The sequence below is a fragment of the Chrysochloris asiatica genome, unplaced genomic scaffold, assembly GCF_000296735.1.
Source record: "Chrysochloris asiatica unplaced genomic scaffold, ChrAsi1.0 scaffold00115, whole genome shotgun sequence".
In the NCBI taxonomy this organism is placed as follows: Eukaryota; Metazoa; Chordata; class Mammalia; order Afrosoricida; family Chrysochloridae; genus Chrysochloris; species Chrysochloris asiatica.
In genome coordinates this window covers 9,961,161-9,975,713 of record NW_006408633.1, presented here as the reverse complement: position 1 = coordinate 9,975,713, position 14,553 = coordinate 9,961,161, and the positions used below count along the sequence as shown (strand labels likewise).

The 14,553-nt window shown below is 38.5% G+C and overlaps 1 protein-coding gene and 1 pseudogene across 1 annotated transcript in view; both read right to left on the bottom strand.

The window, feature by feature from the left end:
• LOC102815102 overlaps positions 1–1,447 on the bottom strand; it is a 49,008-nt pseudogene extending 47,561 nt beyond the window's left edge.
• SCFD2 (sec1 family domain containing 2) overlaps positions 1–14,553 on the bottom strand; it is a 668,469-nt gene that overhangs the window by 483,864 nt on the left and 170,052 nt on the right. The window lies entirely within an intron of this gene.

Below are 14,553 nucleotides of genomic sequence, written 5' to 3'. Positions count from 1 at the left end.
TACAGATTCCTCATGAGCACAATTAAGTGTTTCAGAATACTCATACTTTGCAATGCTGTCCATAGCTTGTCATGATCCATACAATCGAAAGCCTTTGAGTACTCAATAAAGGACAGGTAAACATCTTTCTGGTATTCTCTGCTTTCAGCCAAGATCCATCCAACATCAGCAATGATATCTCTCATTCCATGGCCTCTTCTGAATCCAGCTTGAACCTCTTGAATTTCTCTGTCAATATAAGCTTGCAGTTGTTTCTTTATTACCTTTAGTAAAACTTTACTCTCATGGGGTATAAAAGATATTGTCTGATGATTTCCGCATTCTGTTGGAATGGGTACAAATACGGATCTCTTCCAATCCTTTGGCCAGATATTTGTCTTCCAAATTTCTTGGTAGAGATGAGTTCGTGCCTCCTGTGCCACCTCACTTTCTTGAAAGATTTCCATTTTTATTCCATCAATTTCTGGTGCCTTGTTCTTTGCCAATTCCTTCAATGCACCTACATCGGACTTCTTCCTTCAGTATCATTGGCTCTTGATCATATGCTCCCTTTTGAAATGGTTAAACATCAACCACTTCCTTTTGGTATAGTGACTCTGTGTATTCCTTCCATCTTCTTTGGATGCTTTCTGCATCATTCAATAATCTGCCCAGAGAATCCTTCAATAATGAAAGTCAAGGCTTGAATTTTGTCTTCAGTTCTCCAACCTTGAGAAATGCTGAATGTTGTCTTCCTTTTTGGTTTTCTGGCTCCAGATTATTGCATGGTTTGTTGTAATATTTGGCTTTATCTTCTGGAATCCTTCCATATTACAAGTTGAGGAATTGATTTTTATTCAGTTCTTTCATCTTGAGAAATTCTAGTGGGATCATCCCTTTTGGTTTCCTAACTCTTTACACATTTCATTATAACACTTGACTTTGTCTTCTCGACCTGCCCTTTGTTCAGCTATTTCACGTTCTCATTTCTTCCACTTGCTTTAGCATCTCTACACTGGACAGCAAACTTCAGAGTTTCTGTTAGTATCCATTTTGGTCTTTTGCTTCTTTCTTTCTTCTTTTTTTTTTTTTTTTTTTTTGTGGGTGGGGGGTGATTATCAAATGACCCTTTATTGAATATTTTCTTTGTAGCTGGGCATTCCACAGCACCCCTATTGATGTAACCTATGATGTCATGAGGGTGGTGACCATCAACGTAGCGGCCCACTGACTGGGCAGTCCCCAGGATCTCTTTAATAGTCCCAGAGAGTTCTCTAGCCAAAGACTGGTGTAGCATCTGACGGGCAATGCTGATAATCTCATCTAAAGTGACATTTCCACTGTGCTTAATATTTTTCTGCTTCTTTCTGTCTCTGGGTAGTTCCTTGAGAGCTCTGATGATCAGGGCAGAGGCAGAAGGCACCACGTCAATCTGGGCCTGTCTGTTCTGAATGGTCAATTTCACCATAACCTTTACCCTTTCCAGTCACCAGTTGCCTTGGCAATATCATTATCAAGCTTTTTTGGAGATAAACGTAGGGGCCCACTCTTGGGAGCCAGAGAGGATGTAGCTCTGACTTCCCAACTGGTGCACCTCAGATACATGACTTTGACCTTGCTGGAGTTGAACTTGGGACACATGGGCAGAGGCAGCTGGTGTAAAATGAACCCAGATGCGGGACAACCAAAGAAAGTTGCACCTACACCTCCTCTGAACCAAAAGCTCTTTCTTTTCTTCTTAAAGATCTTCTGCTTAATGATCTTGATGTCATCTCATAATTCTTCTGATCTTCAGTTATTAGGATCTAATGCATCAAATCTGTTCTTCAGATAATTTCTAAATTCAGGTGGGATATGTTCAAGGTCATATGTTGGCTCCTGTGGACTTGTTTTAATTTTCTTCAGCTTCAGTCTGAACTTGCATATGAATAACTGATGGTCTGTTCCACAATCTGCCCTGGCCTTGTTTTTAGCTAATTATATGGATCTTTCCTACTGTCTCTTCCACAGATGTAGTTATTTTGATATTGGTGTATTCCATCTGGTGAGGTCCACATGTATACTCATCTTTTATGTTGTTTAAAATAGTTATTTCCAATAAACATGCCATTGGTTTTTCAAAATTCTATCATAAAATCTCCAGCATCATTTATGTCACTAAGGTGATATTTTCCAACTACTGATCCTTCCTCTTGTTCCCAACTTTTGCATTCCAACCACCAGTGGCATTAATTGGTCTTTTAGGCATATAGGTATCACAGATATCATAATATTTCAAGATAGATCTTGCAATGTTCTTTTTGATGATGAACGTGACCCATTCCTCTTTAATTTGGTATTCCTGGCACAGTAAACCATATGGTTGTCAGACTCACTAATGCCTAGGATATCAATGTTTATGCGTTCCATTTCATTTTTGACAGCTTCCAATTTTCCTAGATTCATATTTCGTACATTCCATGTACTGATTATTAATGGATGTTTACATCCATTAATTAGGACATATGTCCTAATTTGCCTAATGCATTATGTCATTTAATTTCTTGACTGCTGCTTCTATGAGTGTTGATAATTGATCCAAGAAGAATGAAATCCTTGACAACATCAATCTTTTCTCCGTTGATAAGAATGTTGTTTATTGGTCCAGTGGTAAGGATTTTTGTTTTCTTTACATTGAGATGCAATCCATACTGAAGGCTGTGCTCTTTGATTTTCATCAGTAAATATTCTAAATCCTTTTCACTTTCAGTAAGCAAGGTCTCATCATCTGCATATTACAGGTTGTTAATGAATCTTCCTCTAATCCTGATGTAACATTTTCCTTCATATAGCCCAGTTTCTCAGATAATTTGTTCAGCATACAGGTTGAATAAGTGTGGTGAAAGAAAACAAACCAGTCGCACACCTTTCTAAATTTTAAACCATTCAGCATTCCCATGTTCTATTTGAACAACTGCCTCAGGGTCCATGCACAGATTCCTCATGAGCACAATTAAGTATTCCGGAATACTCATACTTCACAATGTTGTCCATAGCTTATCATGATCCACACAATCGAAAGACGTTGCAAAGTCAATAAAGCATAGGTAAACATCTTTCTGATATTCTCTGCTTTCAGCCAAGATCCTCAGACATCAGCAATGATAGCCCTTGTTCCACGTCCTCTTCTGAATCTGGCTTGAACCTCTGCAAGTTCTCTGTCAATGTATGGTTGCAACCATTTCTGTATTACTTTAGTAAAACTTTACTCGCATGGGATACAAAAGATATTGTCCGATGATTTCCACATTCTATTGGATCACCTGTCTTTGGAATGGGCATAAATACGGACCTCTTCCAATCGGTTGGCTAGATAGTTGTCTTCCAAATTTCTTGACATAGATGAGTGAGTGCCTCCAGTGCCTCTCACATTCTTGAAAGATTTCAATTTTTATTCCATCAATTTCTGGTGCCTTGTTCTTTGCCAATTCACTCAATGTACCTTGGACTTCTTTCAGTATCATTGGCTCTTGATCATATGCTACCTCTTGGAACTATTGAACATAAAACATTTCCTTTTGGTACAGTGACTCTGTGTGTTCCTTACATCTGCTTTTGATGCTTTCTGCATCATTCAATAATTTGCCCAGAGTCCTTCAATAAAGAAAGTTGAGGCTTGAATTTTTTTCTTCAGTTCCTCCCAGCTTGAGAAATGCTAAGCGTGTTCTCCCCTTTTGGTTTTCTGATTCCAGATCTTTGCACACTTCATTGTAATATTTGACTTTGTTTTCTCAAGCTGACCTTTGAAATTTTCTGTTCAGCTCTTGTACCTCTTAATTTCTTCCATTTCCTTTAGCTTCTCTATGCTGGAGAGCAAATTTCAGTGTCTCTTCTGACATCCATTCTGATCTTTTCCTTTTTTCTTGTCTTAATGACTTTTTGCTTTCTTAATGTATGATGTTCTTGATATCATCCCACAACTCTTCTGGTCTTCGGTCTTTAGTGTTTAATGTATCAAATCTGTTCTTCAGATGATCTCTAAATTCAGGTACAATCAATTCAAGGTCATATTTTGGCTCTCGTGAACTTATTTTCATTTTCTTCAGCTTCAGTCTGAACTTGCATATGAGCAATTGATGGTCTGTTCCAAAATCTGCCCCTGGCCTTGCTTTGGCTGTTGATATGGAGTTTTTCCATCATTTCTTTCAACCGATGTAGTCAACTTGATTTCTGTGTATTCAATCTGGTGGGGTTCATTTGTATAATTGTCTCTTATACTGTCTAAGGAGTCCTGGTGTGGTGCTGTGGGCTAATGCATCAGACTGTAAAGTCGTTTGAACCGTAAGGTTGATGGTTTAAGCTCACCAGCTGCTCCTTGGAAACCCTATACAGGGCCGCTATGGGTGGGAACTGACTCGACGGCACTTAACAACAACACACTGTCTAAAGAAGGTATTTGAAATGAACAAATCGTTGGTTTTGCAGAATTCTATCATGTGATTTCTAGCATCATTTCTGTTACTAAGGCCATATTTTCCAACTACTGATCCTTCCTCTTTGCTCCCAACCTTTGCATTCCAATCACCAGTAATGATCAGTACATCTTAATTGCATGTTTGATCGATTTCAGGTTGAAGAAGTTAGCAGAATTCTTCTATTTCATCCTCACTGGATTCAATGGTTGGTGTGTAAATTTGAATAATAGTGGTATTAACTGGGCTTCCCTATAAGCACATGTATATTATCCTTAAACAGACAGTATTACACCTCATGACTGATCTTGATATGACAATGAATGCAACATTATTCCTCTTCAATTTGTCATTCCTGGCATAGTAAACCATGTGGTTGTCAGATTCAAAATGGCCAAAACCAGTCCATTTCAGCTCACTAATGCCTCAGATATTGATGTTTATGCATTCTATTTCATTTTTGAAAGCTTCCAATTTTCCTAGAGTCATACTTCATATATTCCATGTTCCAATTATTAATGGATGTTTACAGCTGTTTCTGTTCATTTTGAGTTGTGCACCATCAGCAAATAAAGGTCCCGCTGGCTTTTCTTCCATGGGCTTTACTCCATTCACGTCATCACAGTCAACTGTACTTTGAGGAGGCAGCTCTTCCCAAGTCGCATTTTGAGTGCCTTCCAACCTGAGGGGCATTTTCCAGCACTATATCTGACAGTGTTTCCCTGCTATTCATAAGGTTTTCAGTGATGAAATATTTAGAATTAGTTCATCTCTCCTTCTACCTAGTCTGTCTTCATCTAGAAGCTCATCTGAAACCTGTCCACCATAGGTGACCCTGATGGTATTTAAAATACCGGTGGCAACTCACAAGGCACCACAGTATGACAAACTGACAAACGAGTGGTTGAGATATATATATATATACACACACACACAAATGAGTTGTTGTTAAGTGCTGTCAAGTCAGTTTTGACCCGTAGTGACCCTGTATAGGGTTTCTGAGGAGTGGCTGGCATGTTCGAACTGCCGACCTTGTGGTTCAAACTGACCTTGAAGTCAAGTACTTATGCTATGGCACCACACCAGAACAGGACTATATATACATATATATTGTTGTTGTTAAGTGCCGTCAAGTCAGTTCTGACCCATAGTGACTCTATAGGGTGTCCAAGAAGTACCTGGTGAGCTGGAACTGCCAAGTTTGTATCTCAAACGGCTTTGCAATCTGGCGCATTAACCCACAGCACCACACCAGGACTCCATATATATCTATATATACCTATATTTCTACATAGATAGCTAGATTCACACACCATCTGTTGTTACATGCCATCCAGTTGGTTCCGACTCATATAGTGACCCTATGTTCAAGAGAACAAAACACTGGCTAGCCATGTGCCACTCTCACAATTGCTGCTAAACTGGAGACCTATGTTGCTACCACTGTTACAATCCATCTTGTTGGACGGCTTCTACTTTTTTGCTATCCGTCCACGTTAGCAAGCATAATGTCATTCTCCAGGGACTTGTCCTTCCTGAAAATATATCTGACGTGTGAGTCACGTGTGAGTCATGAATCTGGTCATCTTGGCTTCTAAGGAGCATTCAGGTTGTACTGGTTATTTATTAGTCCAATGGTGAAGAGTTTTGTTTTTTTTATATTGAAGGGCAACCCAGACCGAAGGCTATGGTCTTTGATCTTCATCAATAAGTATTTTAAGTCCTCTTCACTTTCAGCAAGCAAGGTTGTATCATTTGCATATCACAGATTGTTAATGAGTCTTCCTCCAATCCTGATGCCACATTGATCTTCATATAATCAAGCTTCTTGGATTATGTACTCAGCATACTGATTGAATAAGTATGGTGAAAGAATACAATCTTGGCGCACACATTTCCTGATTTTAAACCATTCAGTGTTCTCTTGTTCTATTCAAACAACTGTTTTTGGTTTATGCACATATTCCTCAGGAACAGTTAAGTGTTCCAGAATACTCATTCTCCACAGTGTTGTCCATAGCTTGTCATGAGCTACACAGTCCAAAGCCTTTTTTGCATAGTCAATAAAGCATGGTAGACATCTCTCTGATAGTCTCAGATTTCAGCCAAGATCCCTCTGAAGTCAGCACTTATATTTACATATATATGCTGTTGTTAAGTGCCTTCTAGCCAGTTCCAACTCATAGGCATCCTGTATACGGTTTCCCATGAATGGCTGGTGGGTTTGAATCGCCTATCTTGTGGTTCAAATTGATCTTGTGGTCTAGTGATTATCCTTCAATGCCACACCAGGACTCTATATAAATATATAAAATGAGGTGGGATTACCAGCTTCCTCCACAGGGAAATAACACTGTTTTATGCCTGGTGATCCAGTTTAAAGATGCAGACAGTCAAGTCTGCTGTGAATATCTGTTACAAAGAACCAGACCCACAGAGTACAAGTACATTCCAGTAAACAAGAAGACAAAACTAATCTAAAAAGGCCTTGAGGCATCATGTCACTACATCCATCATGGAAATCTGCAGAGCTCAGTAATTTGGGATTGAAAATTAATCAAAATGGTCCATAGGTCATTGGTCAGGTTTATGTAGTCATCCAAAAAAAAAAACGGGTCTAATTAACCAAACAGATTATGAAAAATGTCTTTTCTGGAAACCTTCATCTTACTAACAAAGGGAACTTTTGAAACTAAACAAGACCAAGAGCAGTCACCTATATGCTGCATTCTGCTCAAATTTCAAGATACCCACTTAGAGGAGAAAAGAAAAGTACAACACTGTACACGAAGAGACGTCTTTCCTTTTAATGGAGAACTTGAGTGCCTTTTTTTGGTTGCTGTTCCTATCTTTGTTACTTTTAAATATTTTCATTCTTACCAAAAGAAAGCATGACATAGTTCCTAAAACTCAAAAAGTACAATAGGGCTTATACTAAAAAGAAACCGTCTCCAACTTCACCCCTTCCCAAACCCATGCTGGCTTCTCATAGCATCTCTTTTTGGTTGATTTTTTAGTTCAGTTTCTCTTGTGATCACCATCATGTAATTAAATGATGCACTATAATTATATCACTTCTTTCATAAATCTTTTTTGACATTATCTGTTGACTTGTTATGATAGCATTGGATTTCATTTACTTGCTTTCTCAACCCATGCCCCTGCACATTAACAGACCCCAAACATTGATATCATTACTTTGGCTTCTCTATTGGCTACTTTTAGCATTTTAAATAGTATATATATACTATACTGTTGTTGTTAAACATCGTCAAGTTGATCCTGACTCATAACCTGTATAGAGTTGGGGGGCTGTAAATCTTTGTGGGAGCAGAAAGCCTCATCTTTCTCTTACAGAGTGACTAGTGGATTTGAACTGCTGACCTTGTAGTTCACAGTCCAGTATTTATCCTCTACAGCAACTGCACTCCACATCCATAACTACTATGGTTGTGGTGGATATGTGCCATGGAGTCGGTTGTGACTCACAGAGACCCAGTACAGGATTTCTGAGGGTATAAATTTTTACGGGAGCAGAAAGCCTCCTCTTTCTCCCACAGAGTGGCTGGTAGATTCAAACTGCTTGTAATTCACAAGCCCAACTTGTAATTCACTACACTACCAGAGCTCCTTATAAGTACTGTGTTGTTGTTGTTAAGTGCCATCAAGTTGGTTCTGACTCAAGTGACATCAAGCTAGTCTGTATAGGATTTCTAAGGAGCAGCTGGTGAGTTTGAACCAGCAACCTTGCTGTTCAAGCTGACCTTGAAGTCCAGTGCCTATCCTATAGCACCACTTCAGGTTCTATAAGTACTGTAGTTACACATTTATTTCTTCTTCCATCAACTATAGACAGTATCTCTTATCTCCCAAGTTTATTGTATTAAAGAGAGTACAGTTTGCTTTTCTCCCTCCTCCTTACACTGTCATCATGCGTGTTATGTTATACCTTTGGGATTGTCTTTCTTTGGGTCATTGTTTATTCCAACTGTGTAACATAAAGAAAAAATTCATGATTGCCAAAAATTGCCCACCACAACCTCTTTTACCTGCCAGTGGTACATTTGCAGCTTATTTTTGAAGATTGCTGTTTATACAGCATAATGAAAATCCATTCTAATAACATATATAATCTGTTCTTAAAAGTAAAGATAAACACGTTTCTCACAGAACTAAACTTCAACCAACTAAGGAAGTACCTTCAGGTATTAAGAACTCTGCTACCATCAATTGTTGGTCAATTCACCCTTGAAACGAGAGGTTCTCCATAGTAGGCCAACGTAGTGGTTTGGAGAACATAGATTATTACAGATGGACACAGTCATCCTTTATCTCAATCCTTCAGCATTGACTCTCAGTTCCCTTGACCAAAGAGTTCTTTTCATCATTACTGACAACATCTGGCACGTCGCCCTATATTCCTTTGCCTTCATCTCAGAGCTTCACACAAGAGCCTAGCCTAATGCTCAGCACCACTCATCTTAGTACCTGGATTGTAGGTGTAGGTACAGATATAGCTGCTGATAAAAAGTAGACAGGGCTTTGCTTTAGCAGGGTTACATGTTACCAGATGTAATATGGGAGCCACAAGCATCTTTGAAAACAGAAAAGGCAACACGTATCATATAGTGGGTACGCAGGCTAAAAGAATCGGCTATGTAGTCAAAATGCTTAGTATCAATATCATACTCTGCCACCAATAGTACATGATGTAGCCCAGCCATGTGACCCAAGCCTCTGTACCCCAAGTTCCTTATCTGTAAAAAACTGAGTTGTTGTAAAGATTAGGAGTAGTGATCTATGTACATGATTTAGCATAACACATGGCATAATTGCAAAAGCTTAGCAAAATGAAACCTGGTGTGGCACTGTAGTTTAAGTATTCGTCTGCAAGGTCCAATTGAACCTCAAAGTCGGCGGTTCAAACTCACCAGCCACTCCTCAGAAATCCTATACAGGGTCGCTGTGAGTTGGAACCGACTTGACAGCACTTAACAACAACAACAATCTTCTTACTTATTAGGCTATTGTTTAGAAAGTCTCAATTTCATAGCTTTCTTTAGGTTGAACATCATCACATCATTCATGTGTGTGCACCTGGTAAAATGAAATGAACCTACTTCCTTTCCAGAAATCTGTGTTTCTAGCAGCAGTCAAGGCAACCAGGCTTGATGGGAAGGTCCTTGTACCGCTGAGCTGGCCTCCTTGGCTGAGTGCCTAGCCTGAGATGTTAACCCTTGAGTGCCTGCAGGTCCAGGAGTCAATGTTGTTGTTGTTATGTGCGTTATGAGTCAGTTTCGACTCATAGCAACCCTGCACAGGATTCCGAGGCTGTAAATCTTTACAGGAGCAGAACACCTCATCTTTCTCCCGCAGAGCGGCTGGTAGTTTCAAACTTCTCACCTTGCGGTTCGCAGCCCTATTTGTAACCACTACGCTACAGGAGCTCCTTAGGAATCATGGTATATCCTCCAAATGCTTTCACCATGCCACGTCTGACAGTCAACCCTGATTCTAAGGTACATGCAGCGTAACCTGAAAATGATTCAAACCAAACATTTGGAACCTGCTAAGAATGCTCCCAACAGAGGTACTAGCTTCTAGACTGACTAAAGAAATCCTAAGAAAATCTGATTCAGTGCTACCTGTATTGTGACTAAAATCCATCACATTGTAGTTACTGCTAACAAGTCTGAAGAAAAAGGTCATTTTGCTGAGTACCCTGTTAGCATATTTGGAGGCACATTTCTACAGCAATTTTTAAGATATTAAAAATGAGATAAGCCCAAAAGAGACAGAAACAGAAATTTAGCTCATGGACCTAAAAGCACCATATGTGAGTTATCAAATAAATAGCTAGTCTAATCTCAAATGGAAATCTTTCCTTGTAGCCTTTCTCATTTTATTGGAACAAATATTTCAAGTCTCATCTGTGTTCTTTTATGAGCCGAGATCCAGGATAATGTTTATAAACATAAAAATCATTTTAAATGAGGAGGCGATTGACACAAATGTCCAATTCTATTATCCCAAGAGTTCTATTGTCTTTTTTTTTTTTTTTAATCCTAAAATGACAATTTTCTCCTTTGGCAACATAGTTTTTTGGCTCCACTCTGAATGCCAACATAGTCTCATCATGAAAATAAATTAAAAGTAGGTGGTCTGCTTAGTCTTCACAATGCTACATTTTAATCAGGCAAAGCAGGGGAAAAAATGATTGTCAAAATATTGGCGTGTCTTCAAACACCAGTGCACACCGTCCATTTGACTCACAATGAAAAAGCTCTTGAAGAGATTTCGATAAAGGTTTCCCTCCTACTTGCAGTCCACATTTGTAATGTTTATGTAAGTGGGGGATATAAATCTTTCTCCAATGAACCCCATGGTTTTTAAAGCAGACTTCTTGTTATAAACTGCCTGTTTCCGTTTTGCCTGCCTAAGCAAGCCAGGCAAAGCCCATTCGAGAGCCAGTGGAACTAATTTAATGTGCTCCAGGTTTAAGCCTCTAGCCTCTGCGCCTTTACAGGGAGATTTTACACAGTGGATTACTGCTGACTTTAACAATGATTCATAGGCTAAGTGGCTTTTGATTTGTTTTTTAATGTCAGAAAATATGCATTGGCAAAAGAAATGTCATCAAAATCATTTTGTTAAAACAATACGATTTTTTTTTTTAAAGGGAGGGGGTTGTTTCTCAACTTTTCACCAAAAGGGCTAGGGGAAGTTCAAATCTTACTCATACCAAAGGCTTGTTCACATAAATTCGTAGTTTCACTCAATGCAAAGCACACAACGTTGTTTAGAGACACTTAGATTTACTACTGGATAAACTCCAGGATATGATAGTTTGAATTCATAGACTTTACCATAAGATCTGTTTCTATTTATTAAAAATATCTCAGCTACTCTGAAGATAGACAAAAGCATCATTCTTTCTCTAACCTCAAAGATACCCCGTGTGCTTTTTTTCAAAGATGCAAAATTCCTTGAAACCAATACTAATTAAAACAAAAACACATTCAGAAAACTCGGAGAAACATCCATCATCCCAAAGCATGCTGAGGGGGGGTGGCAGTAATGGGAGGCAAGTTTCCTCTGTTCAATTCAAAGGAAGAGAGCAACGGTGACAAGAATTCAAAAGAAAACAAACTAAGAAACAAAAGCACGTATTATACTATGATTCTAGATTTCTTCATGAAGGAGCCCAAACACGTCCGTTAGAAATATGCTTTCAAACTGCGAAATGTAAGGAGATGTATTTGTTCTCATTATTTATTTATTTTGAACGGGCCAAGCAATGGTAGGCAGTAGGGGGCAGTGTTGTAACACCGTACTCATGCTTGAGCCGTTGAAGGCCAGATCTAAGGAGAAAGAACCATTATTCTTCATTACAATTTAACCACGTTGGTTTAATTACCTGAATTAACTACAAAATTCCCGATTTTTTTTTTCTGAATCCAAATCTGCTTTTTCATCACCTACTTATAATATTAACAAGTCTTAAACGGTACAAAAAAGCAAATGCTTTTTTTGTAAAAAAAGAAGACTGTCCAACTATCCAAATATCCAAGACCTGCTGATTGCTATTTAGCAGTGGAAGGAGTACTATTTATTGAATGTCAGATTTCAAAGGCATGAAGACTTCTCCAATTGCAAATATCCAGATGTTTTTTATTGTGAATGTAATATCACATTGAGAGATGGTAAAAAAAAAAAAAAATGTATATTTCATTTTGGTCTCAAATGAAAGGCAGAGCTGGTTTATAAACACAAGTCAATGTGACCCATGCAAATTTAGATGTTAATTTCAAAAATATGGGGTAAGAAAATATTTACAAGTACAAGAATGTCTCTGTATTTTCCAGAAATAAACTTTTTTCTTTCCATCTGCCTAGGATGGCTTTTGGCTGGCTTGTTAGGAAGTATAGAAACTGAAACTATTTGTACTGAATGCTTGGCTTCCAATGACTTATAGTGTTTCAGGAGTTTGGAGAGGAAAAAGCTAATTCTTTGCCAAGTTCCAAGAATAAAACCTATAGCTAGATAAGAGCAATATTTTTCCCCCCTGTAAAGAGTAATCATACAGATTTCTCTTAATTTCTGTATATTGGGTGACTGAAATTTTTACTTAGTATTTGAAAGCCTGAAGGTCTCTAAATAAAACAATAATGTCTGACTTAAAGAGAATCAGACTTCGTACAGTCGTGCATGAATTCATGCTTATCTGCCTTCAGTTTCAAATTAAAGCTTTACTTGCTTGCTTGAAGAAAATGACTATACATTCAAACAATGATTTTTTTTTCAACCTACTAATCCCACTGAAATTTTCATATATTAAAACTATTATTCCTTTACAAACATATAAGTATTTTAAAGTACATAAGGAGCTCCTAAGAATGCCAAACCACTGCTGAAACAAAACAACATCATAAGATGCCAGTAATAATTTATGCAATCTTATTTATATGCTTCTAAATTGTAAATTTCAGTATTTCCAATTATGTTATGGCTTATTCTTTACTATTTCTCCACTTCTCCATTTTTGTTCAGATTTTCTTGGTCTTGGGTTTTATCTGCTGTGTTAGTGTGTGTGTGTATTTGTGCGAGCACACACACACACGGTATATGTTTAACAATCCTATAGAACTTTACTACAGGTGACTATTGCAGAATATAATCTGTCCTCATGTCTTTTCTGCAATGTTGTTTAAACTATTGTATTGTTGTGATACATCCCTTTTTCAAGATTAAGCAGGAAAACTGGGCCTATAATTACCACAGAATTCCCTCAAACTGAGCTAGACAATGTACATTTGAGTTGCCAGTTAGGACATAATTCCTCATAATTATTGCACAAATGAGCCTGTGACCGTTTCAGCAAACTAAGTGGCTAATATTAGGAAGAGCATCAGGTATGCATGTCCCTACGACATCTGTTTGAAACACTGTATCATTTGACGTGTTTGTAAAATGGTCTCTCATAACTTCTAATTAGTTTCTCAGAAGCCAAAATATGCAAAACAAAGTTGTTTGAAGTAGTTTGTAGGGACCAGGATTCTTCTACAGTCAAAGTAAGGTAACCACACTGTTCCTTCACAGGCAAACTGATTTTATCTCTGGAAGTTGGCATTTTTGATTGAGAAGGGGGCAGCATTTTATTTCTTAAATAACATAGTTCTCATATTCAGCCATTTCTCTGTCACCTAGGTGGAATCCTGAGACAATACATATATGCTCACTTACTTTGTGGTCTCTCTTCCTTATTTACGTACATGGTAAATGAGCTGGCCCACTGACAACAGGATTATGAACTGTGTGTTGCATTTTCAGAATGCAGATCTGTCGAATCCAGGTCATATGATCAACGACTGAATGTCTAAGACTGCTGGCCCAAATCAGAAATACAGCTTGTAGTTATGAAATAATTTTCGCTCTAGGGGTGGATGACCACTCTACTCCTGAGTCCTTCACACCAGGATGTAAGAAACTAAATTACACCCCAGGGGCAATCTACTATTTTTCTAAGGCGCTCTGGTAGTGTAGTGGCTACAAATCGGGCTTCTATCCTCAAGGTCAGCAGTTCGAAACTACCAGCTGTTCTGTGGGAGAAAGATGAGGCTTTCTGCTCCTGTACAGATTTACAGTCTCGCAAATTCTGTACCAAGTTGCTATGAGATGGAACTGACTCCATGGCACGCCGCCACCACCACCACCACCACGACCACTGGCATTTTCTGCTGTTCTCATGCCCCTCAGCCTCATATCTTATCCCCAACAACAAATTCACTGTACCATGTAAACAGTTACAACTACATGGTGGCTTGAAATCTGAATTATGAATGTAAATCTCTGAAAACTTTGAACTCATTTACCACGCAACAATGGGTTACAAATGTAAGAAAAAAACTTACTATGGCATTCTGACATCAGATTTTAAAGAAAAATGTCAGGAGAACAAACAAGATGGCGGATCGGGTGGACGTATAGCAGAGAGCTCTGCCAACAACAACACAGAATTCCCGACCAAACAGGTTCAGGGAATGGTCCCAGAACTCTGAACCACATATAAAGGAATACTTAGAAGGTTGGAAGGCTCACAGCTGGGGGAATTTGTGGCAGAAGC